This window comes from Oncorhynchus keta, chromosome 14 (assembly GCF_023373465.1).
Source record: "Oncorhynchus keta strain PuntledgeMale-10-30-2019 chromosome 14, Oket_V2, whole genome shotgun sequence".
In the NCBI taxonomy this organism is placed as follows: Eukaryota; Metazoa; Chordata; class Actinopteri; order Salmoniformes; family Salmonidae; genus Oncorhynchus; species Oncorhynchus keta.
The window spans coordinates 63,062,212-63,076,327 of record NC_068434.1 but is presented as its reverse complement, the minus strand read 5'-3'; the positions used below and the strand labels follow the sequence as shown (position 1 = coordinate 63,076,327).

General features: G+C 41.7%; 1 protein-coding gene across 2 annotated transcripts in view; it reads left to right on the top strand.

The window, feature by feature from the left end:
- The first annotated feature begins 344 nt into the window (after positions 1–344).
- Positions 345–14,116, top strand: part of LOC118393754 (cadherin-11-like) — a 68,379-nt gene continuing 54,607 nt past the window's right edge. Inside the window, exons 1-2 of one of the 2 annotated variants that reach the window (XM_052462089.1) lie at positions 345–568; positions 673–830. The gene's annotated coding sequence lies outside the window, so the exon portion shown is untranslated. Of the gene's footprint in view, positions 831–14,116 lie in introns of both variants that reach the window. The other variant, XM_035786795.2, reaches the window with a different exon arrangement.

Here is a 14,116-nt window from a genome sequence, read left to right as displayed (position 1 = left end):
AGCTATAGGTTTATGTTTTTCACTTTAAAAAAATGTATTTCCCTACAGCCCAATTAAACAGTGGCTCAACCATTGCAACGTAGGCCTACAGTAGGCTGTAGGGGTAATAATGAAGGGAAGCTAACCTGTAATTGGAAGCAAAACTGTTTTGTCATGAAATGGAATACTTTGTAACTATATCACTTTACTCATGGAAAGTTTTTATTTTCATGTGATGTACATTTATTTTGAAGATGAGTTTTGTCTCCATCTCCCTTGAGTGCTCTCGGTTCCCAGTGAGGGCTTTACTTCCACCCGCCTGTTTTGATTGGACGAAGATTTCTTAACCTAGTCTAACCGTTCGCGCTGTTCTCTTGCACTGTCTGGGTCTGGGAACGTGCGACAGATGAGAAACTGCTTCCATCTGGTATCGCAGGGAAAAGAGGGTGATTCTACTTAGGCGCCCTCGGCAAGACATCCTGTTTGCATTGCTACTAAGATCTGCAAGCTTCGTTACGTTTCACTAGAAAGCTGGAGAGGACGTGCGCTCCTAAGCGTCTGCACCGGATTGATCGTTGGGGATGCTACGGTTTTAATCCTTCACTCATTCTCATTTTCTCATGATACTATACTCGCCCTAGGCGTCTAGTTCCACTGTCTTCTCAAACGGTCCACGGTATTTCTCTTATCCAGCGGAACGCACAAGAGGAGAGGCGCTTGGACCAGGAGTGATAACGCAAGGACCGGTCGAGTTGGATGTTCATAGCCATAAAGAAGTGGTCATAGTCTGGAGCTGCTAATGGGACAAGCAGTGGACTGACAACATTGAGTCTGGTTTTACTTCAAGCAAGGTAAAGGATTTAGCCCATAGTTATTGTCCTGTCAATTTATTTTAGTACAGTTGTGTTGTGCAATTTCTGGAGTCATTTGAACTGGAAAATGTGATAGTCCTGCGATTGGACCGAAATTGCTTTTCCAAATGATAAAACCTATCTCTCAGAAGCGACATTTTTGAAACATTTAATACGCAGTCTGAGTGGACTGTGTCCATTGTATGTCCAGCACTTTAAATGTAGTAAATTAGGGCTATAGGCGACTTATTTTGGGGGGTTATTTTGATTTTCATCAGAACGGTAAACATAGCCTATATCGAATTATCTCTTGTCGTTAATTTTTTTATCCTCTGTTTCTAATCGGAAGCCTTGCGGTCCAATTACATACATTCACGGCTTGTTTGACACACGGGTTGGCTATACTACGTATTTGAGCCATCGATCCATTTTCAGGTTTTTGTGACGAATATTCTACACGGTAACTTTCTCTGCAAGTGTAGGGTATACATTTCCTTGAAAGTGTTTGTAGTTAAATAGCTAATTGACCTGAATGGATGAATAGCCAAGTCATATGTATATTGTATTCATTGTAATGCGGACGATATTCCACTTTCTCTCCGTCCTGCATTCATAATATAATTTATTATATTATCTTTTAAAGTCAGTTTAATTTTCTTCAAATGTGTATGTTTTGTATTTGTTGCTATTTAATAGCTGTCGTTTGAATCTTTTTGTTTAGCCTACTTCTGGGTCACAGTTTTATAGTGATAACAGGTTGGTGTATCATTTACAACTGAATACAAACTGAACGGGGCAAAACATATTTTTCCCCTTGTTGCGTCTCTAACCAAGGCGATATAGCCTAGTGCACATTTTTTGTTGCATTGATCATGGACATCTTATTAGGCTAAACTACTCAACAATTCATGTGAAATGTGAATTTCGGAATTCACAGACATTCTAACATGTTTTCAATAGGTTTTATTCATAGGGAGAAGGAAGCCTAAAGAAGACAGCGTGCGTAACTGGTTCATTGCATTGACTGTGTGTATTCACATAACCCTCAGTATTCATGTCCACAGCTCATGATTGCTGCTTGCGAGAAGAAAATAACCCCCCCACCCCCCACCCACTACCCTTCTATACCCCCACCGCACTGTTGCTCAGCGAAATGTCTGTTCAGCTTCCCTTCATGTGCTCTTGTGGGAACCATTCATATAATCATTTAACGTTCTCCTTCTTGAACATGCTTTTACTGATATTATTGGTCTGTGTTATACCCTATAACAAGGTATTGAAATGAAAGAATGCACATCAAAGGGTTTATCATTTAATTGATTGTATTTAATGGTGATTTTACCCCTCAAAATTCATTCCCAATGCTTAATTTGATGAAACAATAATTCGTGAATTAAAAATGAAAGTGTAATAATGCTTGAGGGTGAAATCTTTTGAGCAGCATAACCAGAAGTGAATGACACATCAGAGAAGGCTTAGCTCCAGTCACAACTGAGGCATTGGTGTGTGACATGACTGCTGAAAATAGTTGAGATATACATACATCAAAGAATTGCATAGATTGTTTCATCTCTTATTCCATAGCCTATTTCAAATTTACTCAAACGTTTTAAAATCAGTTTTGAACAACAACAAAAACATTTCAGAATCATAGTTAACTGAAAGATCCGTTTAGTTTCTGACTGACTGACCATACTTAAATAGTTGAATGACAAAACTGAATAGACCTCTATAACTACAGTTACAGGCAACAGTCTTGAAACCCCCCTAGAGGAAGAAAATACATGTATTCAAGGAATCAATAGAGGGTGCTGTTGGTCTGTGGACAGCTGGCCCAGTTTGCTTACCTCGGGCACTAGTCTCTGAGGGACACTCAAAAAGATGGAGCGCCACCACCGGTGTTGCCCATGGTCCCAGGGGACGGAGAATTCAATCTAACAGAGGCTCTGGCTAATGCTGTGGCACTTTGTCAGGATTAACATCTTTCTAGTCAGTGGCTTCTGTTACCTTCGGTGTCACGTTACCACCTTGGATTTCTGGGGAGGGGAGAAAAACGAGGGCCCGGTTTCCTGCTCTGCTCCACACGGTGCAATTCCAATTCCACATTACTGTGAGTCGATAGAGGAAGAGGCTCCATCATTTTCAACAAATAAAGGCATTTGTTATTTTGACTGCCAGCTAGAGCTTTTCAAGGAGTTCTTTTTCTACTTCGAAAAAAAAGGAAAGATGCCAAAGTGTGCCCTTTTTAAAATGTAGACTAAATGCACATCCGTCAGCTAAATAGAAATAAACAGCGCGCAGTTTGCTGATTTTGAGCTGGGAAAATATCTGAATATTGTCATCGATTTTGGAAGTAAAGCAAGACGTTCTTGTTTGGCCATGTGTCCTTCGGTATGGATTCTAATCGTAAGGTAGTCTACAAATGACTTGACATAACAATATTACAACTTTTAAACACACAGTACCTGGATAATTATTAGTGGATGCCACCTAGGCCTTGGTCCTCCTGGGGGCGCATGGCAGTCTAGTTAAGGCATCAAGTTATCTTAATATGTGACACTTCTTCTTAACCGTGCTTACATGTCACTGTTCGATAGTATGCTAATATGGGACGTCTGTGTCTCTCCATCAGCAGCTAGTAGGGTGAGAGATTGGATTGAATCATTATCCTCATGTCATGGGACAAATGGTGGGGTACCATTTCACAATCCAAGACAGTAGATATTCCGTGTCTACTGCTTGGTTACCACTAGGCTTCTTTTCATTCCCTGTGCGTCTCTGTTGTTTACATGTCATTCAGGTCATGTGACAGACATTAAGGTCAGGCGAGGTGGTTTTTAGGCAGTCCCATGGTATGCCCACGCCATCTATCTCACAAGCAATGGGACATGAAAGGAAGGTATTACGGCATTGCTGGTTGAACCTTAGCCTTGGACTTTTCTTCAGACGGATATTTACGGTGACTTTGAGGACGAATGAAGATAGTAATAGTCAGGTAGTAGAATAACCAGCAAGTCTAATTTAATGAAGCATTCTGGACAAAAATAATCTTGAATAGTGGTGTTTGAATCTATTTTCATTCACTAATTACGGCATTGATAGTGGGTGGACAATTATAGAGATTTAATGAATAGTTAGAGAATTATGCAGTACTAATATTGCTTGACACTGATGAAAGTATGACCATGGCTCAGTTTATTCAAAGCTGTTCTTATTGTTGCACTCTACTTATTGATGGGTAAATCACTATGTGGGTGCACAGAACACTGTCACTTACCCTCAAGAGCATCATTGATAATGATTTCATGTTCAAGCAATATAAACACAAGTTATTTAAACTTATGTACATATTTGCTGAATAAGACAATCATAACACATGTAGGAATGTCCAAGTAAAATACATGCTTATTCTTCAGTCTGAAAACAACAGGAACACTTGGGCTGGTAGACTTGACCCTGAGTGTGTTAAGATACTACAAGACCAGAACACCATGTTCCTTCCATGCCACCTGTAGTGTACAACGTTGTAATCTGAAAGGACTCTTCGTTGAAGGCCATATGAAGTATTTATTTTCTCTCTTCACCCATAAGTGCAAGGCAATGTGTGAGTCAATGTCTATTTCAAAGGGTGTCAACATTGAGGCCATATAGTCCCCTTCTCCTTGGGCTACCTTTTTGTGACAGTATCTTGCCTAGAAATATGTTTTGCTTTCTGACATGGTATTTTAATGTTATGCTTCTGATTAACATACTTTAGGGGTTCTAATACTCTCTGGAGCTTGTGTATAGAAGGGTAGCTTTGAGAAGGGAATATGTCAGAATCTTATTGCTGGTGATCAACTCTGAAGCTGTGCACAAGCTGTGTATATGATACTGTATGAGCATCAGCGTCTATGTGAGTGCGGATATGTGGACACATGCTCAAACTGTGTCCATATGCGTGTCAAACGCACAAGCTTAACATACTGAAGGCCAACATGCCAAATGCTGCATGAAGCTTAACTGATTATGGGGTTGATTTAGGTAGGGCCTCATTTACACTACCCAGCGTTGCAGTCTGAATGATCCACTCATTAAAACAGACCTCTCAGGAACATTCTAATGCCTTTATCAACCTTCCTTCCTCTGTTTCCTGGAGGGGACATGTTGGCTGAACTGGATTTGATGTCTGGCAGCAGCATGCATAGTCTTTCTCTGATGTCAAATTCACACTTTGATCAAATGACGCATTACCCCATTGCTTTCCTTTAAGCTTGGTGCTTGTCGTGATGTTCTAACACATTTCCCCTCGTAACTTTTGTGTGTATACATTTTTGGATCACATGCACTTGGGAAAAGGGGGTGTCGAAGTCACACAAAGTGAAACAATTCCATAACTTTTGAGAATGGCAAGTTTTGTACTGTACATTTGCTCTGAGTGCATTTTGTGAACTGGAAAGCTTTTTGTCATGAGTGGGTTTGGCTGAATTTCACCCTGACTTTCAAAAAACTAATAACAGACTTTCCGATTACATTTACATTCTAGTCATTTAGAAGGCTCTTTTATCCAGAGAGACTTACAGTTAGCGCATTCATCTGACGATAGCTAGGTGAGGATATGATAGATATAGTATAGATATATACATACAGTAGTGAAGACAGTATCTATCTATAACATCCTAGCGGTTGGCAGGCTAAGGCTACTAACGTATAACTCCACTGCAATCAGCGTATCCTCAACAACATATCAGCATTCTTTTAACATTCTTTGAAGCTGCATCCATCTTCCCTCTTTCATTTAAGGACCCACTGAATGTGAATTTCTGGCAGGCTCTTTGTTGCATAAGAATGAGTGTGCTCATGGAGATACTGTAATGGGATATACAGTGCTTTTGGAAACTATTCAGACCCCTTGACTTTTTACACATTTTGTTACGTTACAGACTTATTCTAAAATGGATAAAATTGCTTTTCCCTCTCATGAATCTACACACAATACCCCATAACGACAAAGCAAAAACAGGTTTTAAATAATATAAATAAATATTCAGACTCTTTACTCAGCACTTTGTTGAAGCACCTTTGGCAGTGATTACAGCCTTGAGTCTTCTTGGGTATGACGCTACAAGCTTGGCACACCTGTATTTGGGGAGTTTCTCCCATTCTTCTCTGCAGATCCTCTCAAGCTCTATCAGGTTGGATGGGGAGCGTCGCTGCACAGCTGTTTTCAGGTCTATCCAGAGATGTTCGATCAGATTCAAGTCTATTTTCTGTTTGGGCCACAAATTCAGAGACTTGTCCCGAAGCCACTCCTGCATTGTCTTGGCTGTGTGCTTGGCATTCAATCCAAATAGTTCAATCTTGGTTTCATCAGACCAGACAATCTTGTTTATCATGGTCTGAAAGTTCTTTAGGTGCCATTTAGCAAACTCCAAGTAGGCTGTCATGTGCCTTTTACTGAGCAGTGGCTTCCGTCTGGCCACTTTACCATCAAGGCCTGATTGGTGTAGTGCTGCAGAGATTGGTGTAGTGTAGTGCTGCAGAGTCCTCCCATCTCCACAGAGGACCTCTGGAGCATCGCGTTCTTGGTCACCTCCCTGACCAAGGCTCTTCTCCCCCGATTACTCAGTTTTGGAGGGCAGCCAGCTCTATGAAGAGTATTGGTGGTTCCAAACTTCTTCCATTTAAGAATGATTGAGGCCACTGTATTCTTGGGGACCTTCAGTGCTGCAGGCATGTTTTGTACTTTTCCCCAGATCTGTGCCTCAACCCAATCCTGTCTCGGAGCTCTACGTACAATTCCTTCAACCTCATGGCTTGATATTTGCTCTTACATGCACTGTCAACTGTGGGACCTTATATAGACAGGTGTGTGCCTTTCCAAATCATGTCCAATCAATTTAAAGTACAATAGGTGGACTCCAATCAAGTTGTAGAAACATATCAAGGATGATCAATGGAAACAGGATGCACCTGAGCTCAATTTCGAGTCTCATAGCAAAGGGTCTGAATACTTATGTAAATAAGGTAATTCTGTATTATAATTTTTTTATGTGCATAAAAATCTAAAAACCTGTTTTCACTTTGCCATTTTGGGGTATTGTGTGCAGATTGATTAGGAAAAAATGTAATTTAATTTAATACATTTTAGAACAAGGCTGTACCATAACAAAGTGTGGAAAAAGGAGGGAGTCTGAATACTTTCCGAATGCACTGTATGTACATCTGTACCACAGCTGAAATCCCTACAGCTATTTTTTGTCTTTCAAGAAACAAACAATAGACATTGACAATATTCTCTTATATAAACTCAGAAAACAAATAATTGTCCTCCCACTGTGTCAACTGTGTTTATTTTCACTAAACTCAACATTTGTAAATATTTGTATGAATATAACAAGATTAAACAACTGATTAAACAAGTTCCACAGACATGTGACTAACAGAAATAAAATAATGTGTCCCTTAACCAAGGGGGGGGGGGTCAAAATTAAAAAGTAACAGTCAGTATCTGGTGTGGCCACCAGCTGCATTAAGAACTGCAGTGCATCTCCTCCTCATTGACCTCACCAGATTTGCCAGTTCTTTCTGTGAGATACCCCACTCTTCCACCAAGGCACCTGCAAGTTCCCGGACATTTCTGGGGGGGAATAGCTCCTTCCCTCACGCATCGATCCAACAGGTCCCAGACGTGCTCAATGGGATTGAGATTCGGGCTCTTCGCTGGCCATGGCAGAACATTGACACTCTTGACCTGCAGGAAATCACGCACAGAACGAGCTCATTCTGCAGGAAGGATTCCACATGAGGGAGGAGGATGTCTTCCCTGTAACGCACAGCGTTGAGATTGCCTGCAATGACAACAAGCTCAGTCCGATGATGCTGTAACACAGCGACCCAGACCATGACCAGACCCTCCACCTCCAAATCGATTCTGCTCCAGAGTACAGACCTCGGTGTAATGCTCATTCCTTCGACGATAAACGCAAATCCGACCATCACCTGAGGTGAGACAAAATCACGACTCGTCAGTGAAGAGCACTTTTTTCCAGTTATGTCTGGTCCAGCGACGGTAGGTTTGTGTCCATAAGCGAGGTTGTTGCCTGTGATGTCTGTTGAGGACCTGCCTTACAACAGGCCTACAAGCCCTCAGTCCGGCCTCTCTCAGCCTATTGTGGACAGGCTGAGCACTGATGTAGGGACTGTGTGTTCCTGGTGTAACTCGGGCAGTTGTTGTTGCCATCCTGTACCTGTCTCGCAGGTGTGACGTTCAGATGTACCGATCCTGTGCAGGTGTTGTTACACGTGGTCTGCCACTGCGAGGACGATCAGCTGTCTGTCCTGTCTCCCTGTAGCGCTGTCTTATTCATCTCACAGTACGAACATTGCAATTTATTGCCCTGAACACATCTGCAGTCCTCATGCCTACTTGCAGCATGCCTAAGGCACGTTCAAGCAGATGAGCAGGGACCCTGGGCAAACTGGATGCAGTCTATCACAGTGTCATCTGTTTTGTCACCAAAGCCCCATACACTACCCACCATTGTGACCTGTACGCTCTCGTTGGTTGGCCCTCGCTTCGTACTCGTCGCCAAACCCACTGGCTTCAGGTTATCTACAAGTCTCTGCTAGGTAAAGCCCCGCCTTATCTCAGCTCACTAGTCACCAGAGCAGCACCCAGTCGTAGCACGCGCTCCAGCAGGTATATCTCACTGGTCACCCCCAAAGCCAATTCCTCCTTTGGTCGTCTTTCCTTCCAGTTCTCTGTTGCCCATGACTGGAATGAATTGCAAAAATCTCTGAAGCTGGAGACTCACATCTCCCTCACTAGCTTTAAGCACCAGCTATCAGAGCAGCTCACAGATCACTGCACCTGTACATAGCCCATCTGTAAACAGCCCATCTATCTAACTACCTCATCCCCATACTGGTATTTGTTTATTTAATTATTTTGCTCCTTTGCACCCCAGTACCTGCACATTCATCTTCAGCCGATCTACCATTCCAGTGTTTATTTGCTATATTGTAATTACCTCACCACCATGGCCTATTTATTTCCTTTTAACTTACCTCATTTGAACTCACTGTATATAGACTTTTTGTTTTCTTTTGTTCTACTGTATTATTGACTGTATGTTTTGTTTATTCCATGTGTAACTCTGTGTTGTTCTATGTGTCGAATTGCTACGCTTTATCTTGGCCAGTCGCAGTTGCAAATGAGAACTTGTTCTCAACTAGCCTACCTGGTTAAATAAAGGTTAAATGAATCAAATAAAATAACAAATTTATTTTTGTGTTTTTCAGAGTCAGTAGAAAGGCCTCTTTAGTGTCCTAAGTTTTCATAACTGTGACCTTAATTGTCTACCATCTGTCAGCTGTTAGCGTCTTAACGACCGTTCCACAGGTGCATGTTCATTATTAGTTTATGGTCCATTGTGAACAAGCATGGGAAACAGTGACAATAAAGATCTGTGAAGTTATTTGGATTATCCTTGATAGACAGGGTCCTGAAAAATTTATGTTTCTTTTTTTTGCTTAGTTTACTCTGCTTGCATACCACCGCTAGTCCTTGAATAAAAATTCAAATATATGAATGTATGCAATAAGTCCTGTATTTTCTGTGCAAACTTGATTCCTAAATGAGATTTTTCATGGCACAATCGAAAGAAACTGCTTTGATAAGAGCAATGGCCAAGCTGACCTTTAAAAATAAAACACAGTCCATAAGGGATTTGGCTTCAATATACTGTATGTATGGTAATATGGCTGAGTTCTCTCCCAGGCCTTAGGAGACCTTCTTAGCCCTACTTTCCTGAGAGCAGAGGTGCATATCTTTTCCATTTCAAAGACGAAAAAAGTTTATATGCTGTTTGTTGGGTATTGTCTTTGTTTTTCACGGACAACTGACAGTCACTGCATGGTGCTTTTCTTCACTGTTGCTCCAAGGCATTAGCAGATGTGTTCTGAGTATTTCTGATAGGACTTTGCACTTGACATCTAATGCCATTGTACTGTAGGTTCAATAAGCAAGGGCACTGAGGGGAGCGATGGAAGGGGCAAATAAATTAGCTTGCTGAACAAAAGCAATTAGCTTGCTTTTGACCTTTTTAATAAGATACTATTACTCAGAGGATTATGGTCTCGGTTTACTATGGAAATGCTTACAGCTAAGCATATACAGAAAACACTGTTGCGTTGACCTAAGACCGAAGTATAAATGCAGACCCCTGGTTGAAAACAATAATCTTAAGCATCTCGGAAGTGCACCTTGTAATCAACCTCACCATTTACTTTCCTTTTTAGCCCTGTAAGGGGTGGAGGAGGAATTGATTAGCAATGACAGGCACCATTACACCCACTCTACATCTGCAATAACCCTATTTGCTGGTTGCCCACACACCAACCCAGTCAACAGAAAGCACCTAAACATAAAGAGGACAAGGGGAAAGCGTTTCTGTTTAAAGGAACCACTAAGATGGAATACACAGGCACTAAATGTGCAGCCCATCCTCCCCCTTGCTCTAATGCTAAGATAACATATTTTTGATTTATAAATCACCTGTAGTCTGCAATCAGAGTGCTAAGTGCACTAGGTTCATTCATTATTTGCTGTCATATACATTTGCATAATCAGCTAATGCATACTCTAGCTCTCTTCCTTTTATCATTTGCTGTGACTATTGGCAGTGTGAGATTCAGGGCAATTCAACTTCTCAGTGATGTGCACTCTTCGTTAAATAGTCTAATTATACGTCTTAGACGATCCTGAAAGAAAGAATGAAAGCGAACTGAGAATCACAACCTGCTTGTTGTTACATTTTCTGTTGATGTGTAGCTATTTGAAAGTTGTGTCTGTAGATATGAAAAGAGCCCGTGTTAATCACGGATGCATATTCCATCTTTGAATGTGTATCAGTTGCTTCAGCAGCCTGTGAAATTAGCTGAATTTAGCAAAGTAACAGAAAATGGCAGGTGGAAATAACAGTGTTTCACAGTGTCTGGTTCTTTTGCATCCGTTTGTATTGCCACCTTTTGCTTACTAGTCCAACACTCGAACCACTAGGCTACGCTGCCACAATAAAACATATGAAATTGATTGGAAGCTTGATAGATCAAGACTGTAAGCGGCAACATATTTCAATAGGCCTTTTCATTTTCGCTGTCTTTATTTTCTGCATTGTGCCAGTTTATTAGGTACATCCATCGTACCAGGTCGGACCCCCTTTTGCCTCCAGAACAGGCATTATACAAGGTGTCGGAAATGATCCGTAGGGATGTTGGTCCATGCTGAAGTGATGGCATCACACAGTTGCTACAGATTGGATGGCGGTACATTCATGGTGCGAACAGCCCGTTGGATCTCATCCCAAAGATGCTCTACTGGGTTGAGGTCTGGGTCCTGCGCTGGCCACTCAAGTAAACTGAACTCCCTGTCTTGTTCCAGGTTATGTTTTTCCACTCCTCAATTGTCCAGTGTTGGTGATCGCGTGCCCACTGGAGCCGCTTCTTTTTGTTTTAAAGCTGATAGGAGTGGAACCCGGTGTGATCGTCTGCTGAAATTGTCCATCTGTGACAAGGTCCTACGAGTTGTGCGTTCCGAGATGCCCTTCTGCACACCACTGTTGCACTGCGCTGTTATTTGTCTGTTTGTAGCCCGCTTGCATGATTCTTTCCATTCTTCTTCGACCTCTCTCATCAACAAGCTGTTTTCGCCCACAGGACTGCCGCTTATTGGATGTTTTTTGTTTGTCGCACCATTCTCTGTAATCCCTAGACACTGTCTTGCATGAAAGCGCTGGAGGGCGGTTGTTTCTAAAACACTGGATCCTTGCGCGCCTGGCACCGACAATCATACCATGCTCAAAGTCACTTAGGTCACTTGTTGTCCCCATTCTAATTTTCAATTGAACAGTAACTGAATGCCTCGATGCCTGTCAGCCTCCTTGATAAAGCAAGCCATGGCCACGTGACTCACTGTCTCTAGGAGTGATCCGTTTTTGTGAACGGGATGATGTGTCTAATAAACTCTCCGGTGAGTGTATATTGTGGAGGTGCTGCTTGTAATAAAGTGAAGGCCAAGAGCTGTGTCCGGCTTCTTCCCCACTCAGAGTAGGACTGTAAATGTCACACTGTCTGTAATAAAGGATTGTGAAACTTATCCCATTGTATCTCAGGCTGCCTGGCTCTACTTAGTGTTGTCCACCTGCTACCTCACTACTTCTACCTATCTGCAAACTGTTACTTTAAAACGTTTCTTCTGAGAATAATTTTAAGTATTGAGATTATATTGTTGGTAATTGAAAGCGGTTTGGCAATCTTTCCATGGCCTTTGTTTCTTGGGGGTTTTACAGCAGGACAGAAATTACTACATGGGTTAAGTGGCTGACATTGTGGGTGGCCCAGAGATAGGTACCCATTAAAGGGATACTTTGGGATTTTGTCCCTCTACTTCCCCAGAGTCAGATGTAAACCTGGATAGCATTTTTATGTCTCTGCATCCAGTAGGAAGGAAGTTAGAGGTAGTTTCACGAGCCAGTGCTAACTAGCCTTAGTACAATGACTGGAAATCTATGGTCTCTACTAGCATGCTTGGAGTTACCATAGACTTCCATTCATTGCGCTAACACTTGTTAGCAACTTCCTTCAAATTGCACACAGAAACATAAAATGCTATACTCTGAGGAAGTACAGTACAAGTCAAAAATCTGGACATACCTACTCATTCAAGGGCTTTTCTTTATTTGTACTATTTCCTACATTGTCGAAAAGTAGTGAAGTCATCAAAACTATGAAATGACACATATGTAATCACGTAGTAACCAAAAAAGTGTTAAACAAATCGAATTATATTTTAGATTGTAGATTCTTCAAAGAAGCCACCCTATGCCTTCATGACTGCTTTGCACACTCTTGGCCTTCTCTCAACCAGCTTCACCTGGAGTGCTTTTTCAACAGTCTTGAAGGAGTTCCCACATATGCTGAGCACATGTTGGCTGCTTTTCCTGCTTTTTCTTCACTCTTAATCTCAGGCTTCCCTTCCTCTCTGAGCTCAGCCGCAGCCCTATCAGCCTGTTCTGTCTGAGCTGAGGCTTCTTCACTTGGTATTATCCCTCATCAGTCTGTTAGCACCCTGCCAGTCAGCCAGGCTCCCCTCTCAGCACCTTTCACAAAAAAAATACTGGATTTAATGTGTCTGTGTGATGTAGGCCTGTCTTCCTTGGGGAATCCAAGATCACTTTGAGATAGGCCAAACACAAGCTACACTAGACCAGGTGTCATCTTATCAGTCACAGCTGGAGGACAGTAAGACAAAACAGAGCCCTAAGGCCTCCATGCTATAACTGGGATATATGTGGTCTTAAAAGCTTTGGCAATGTATACTAATACTGTCAATCCTACCGTTAGACAATTCCATGGTAAGGGAATAATCAGGGTCTGCTCCCAGTTGTCTCAATCCTTTGGTAACCCTTTTCCTCAGAAGGGGTCATAAGGTTTAAATAAAAGTTTAAACAAGTTTAAATAAAATGCTCTAACCAGAGGCCAATTAGGAATTCGCTGGAGAATATAATATCATTTTATTGATATAAAAAAACGATTAAGTCAACCTTGGACTGGCTGCATATGATCTTTGACTTCCAATAGTGAGCATATATTTCACAGTAGAGGGAGTTGGCGAGACAAAGGTTTTTGAATTCATCGGGAAGTTAGCACACATGTAAGGGGAAGTGCAGTCAGCACATAACTGTAGAAGCTGTTAGGGCATCATACGCCTTAACACACTGGGGTGAAACAAGGAGACCAGATGCTGCACTCATAGTCTGTTGACTCATTGAAAACCTTTATGTGGTCTTTGGCATTCACAGCTTTGTTCCAGCGATCTTCCGAGCTTCAGAATTACCCATGGAAGGAAATCTGTCTCATATGAATTATGAAACAAAAATACCCCCCGCGGATCATCATCAGTAGTTTGTTTACTTCTTGTGGAAGAGGGATGCAGGCTATGTACTGTGGTATAATGTGGTCCTTGCTTCCATCCTGGATGCATTAAAATTGTATAGGTATGCAAATTATTTTCTCCCATTTCTCATTTTAGATTTTATTTGTCATTATAATAAGAAATGGAGTGTCATTGATTGCATTTGTTTCTTTCATTTTGCACATCTAAAGTTCTAATTTCCTCCAGGGGAAATTGTATGGGAATTAATAGGTTAGGGGGAGAGGCTGTATTCATGTGAATCCCATTGTGATGGTACATCTGGTGGCCCACTCAAATGGTTTCTCTGCTTTTGACGTGCAGATTCTTCTAA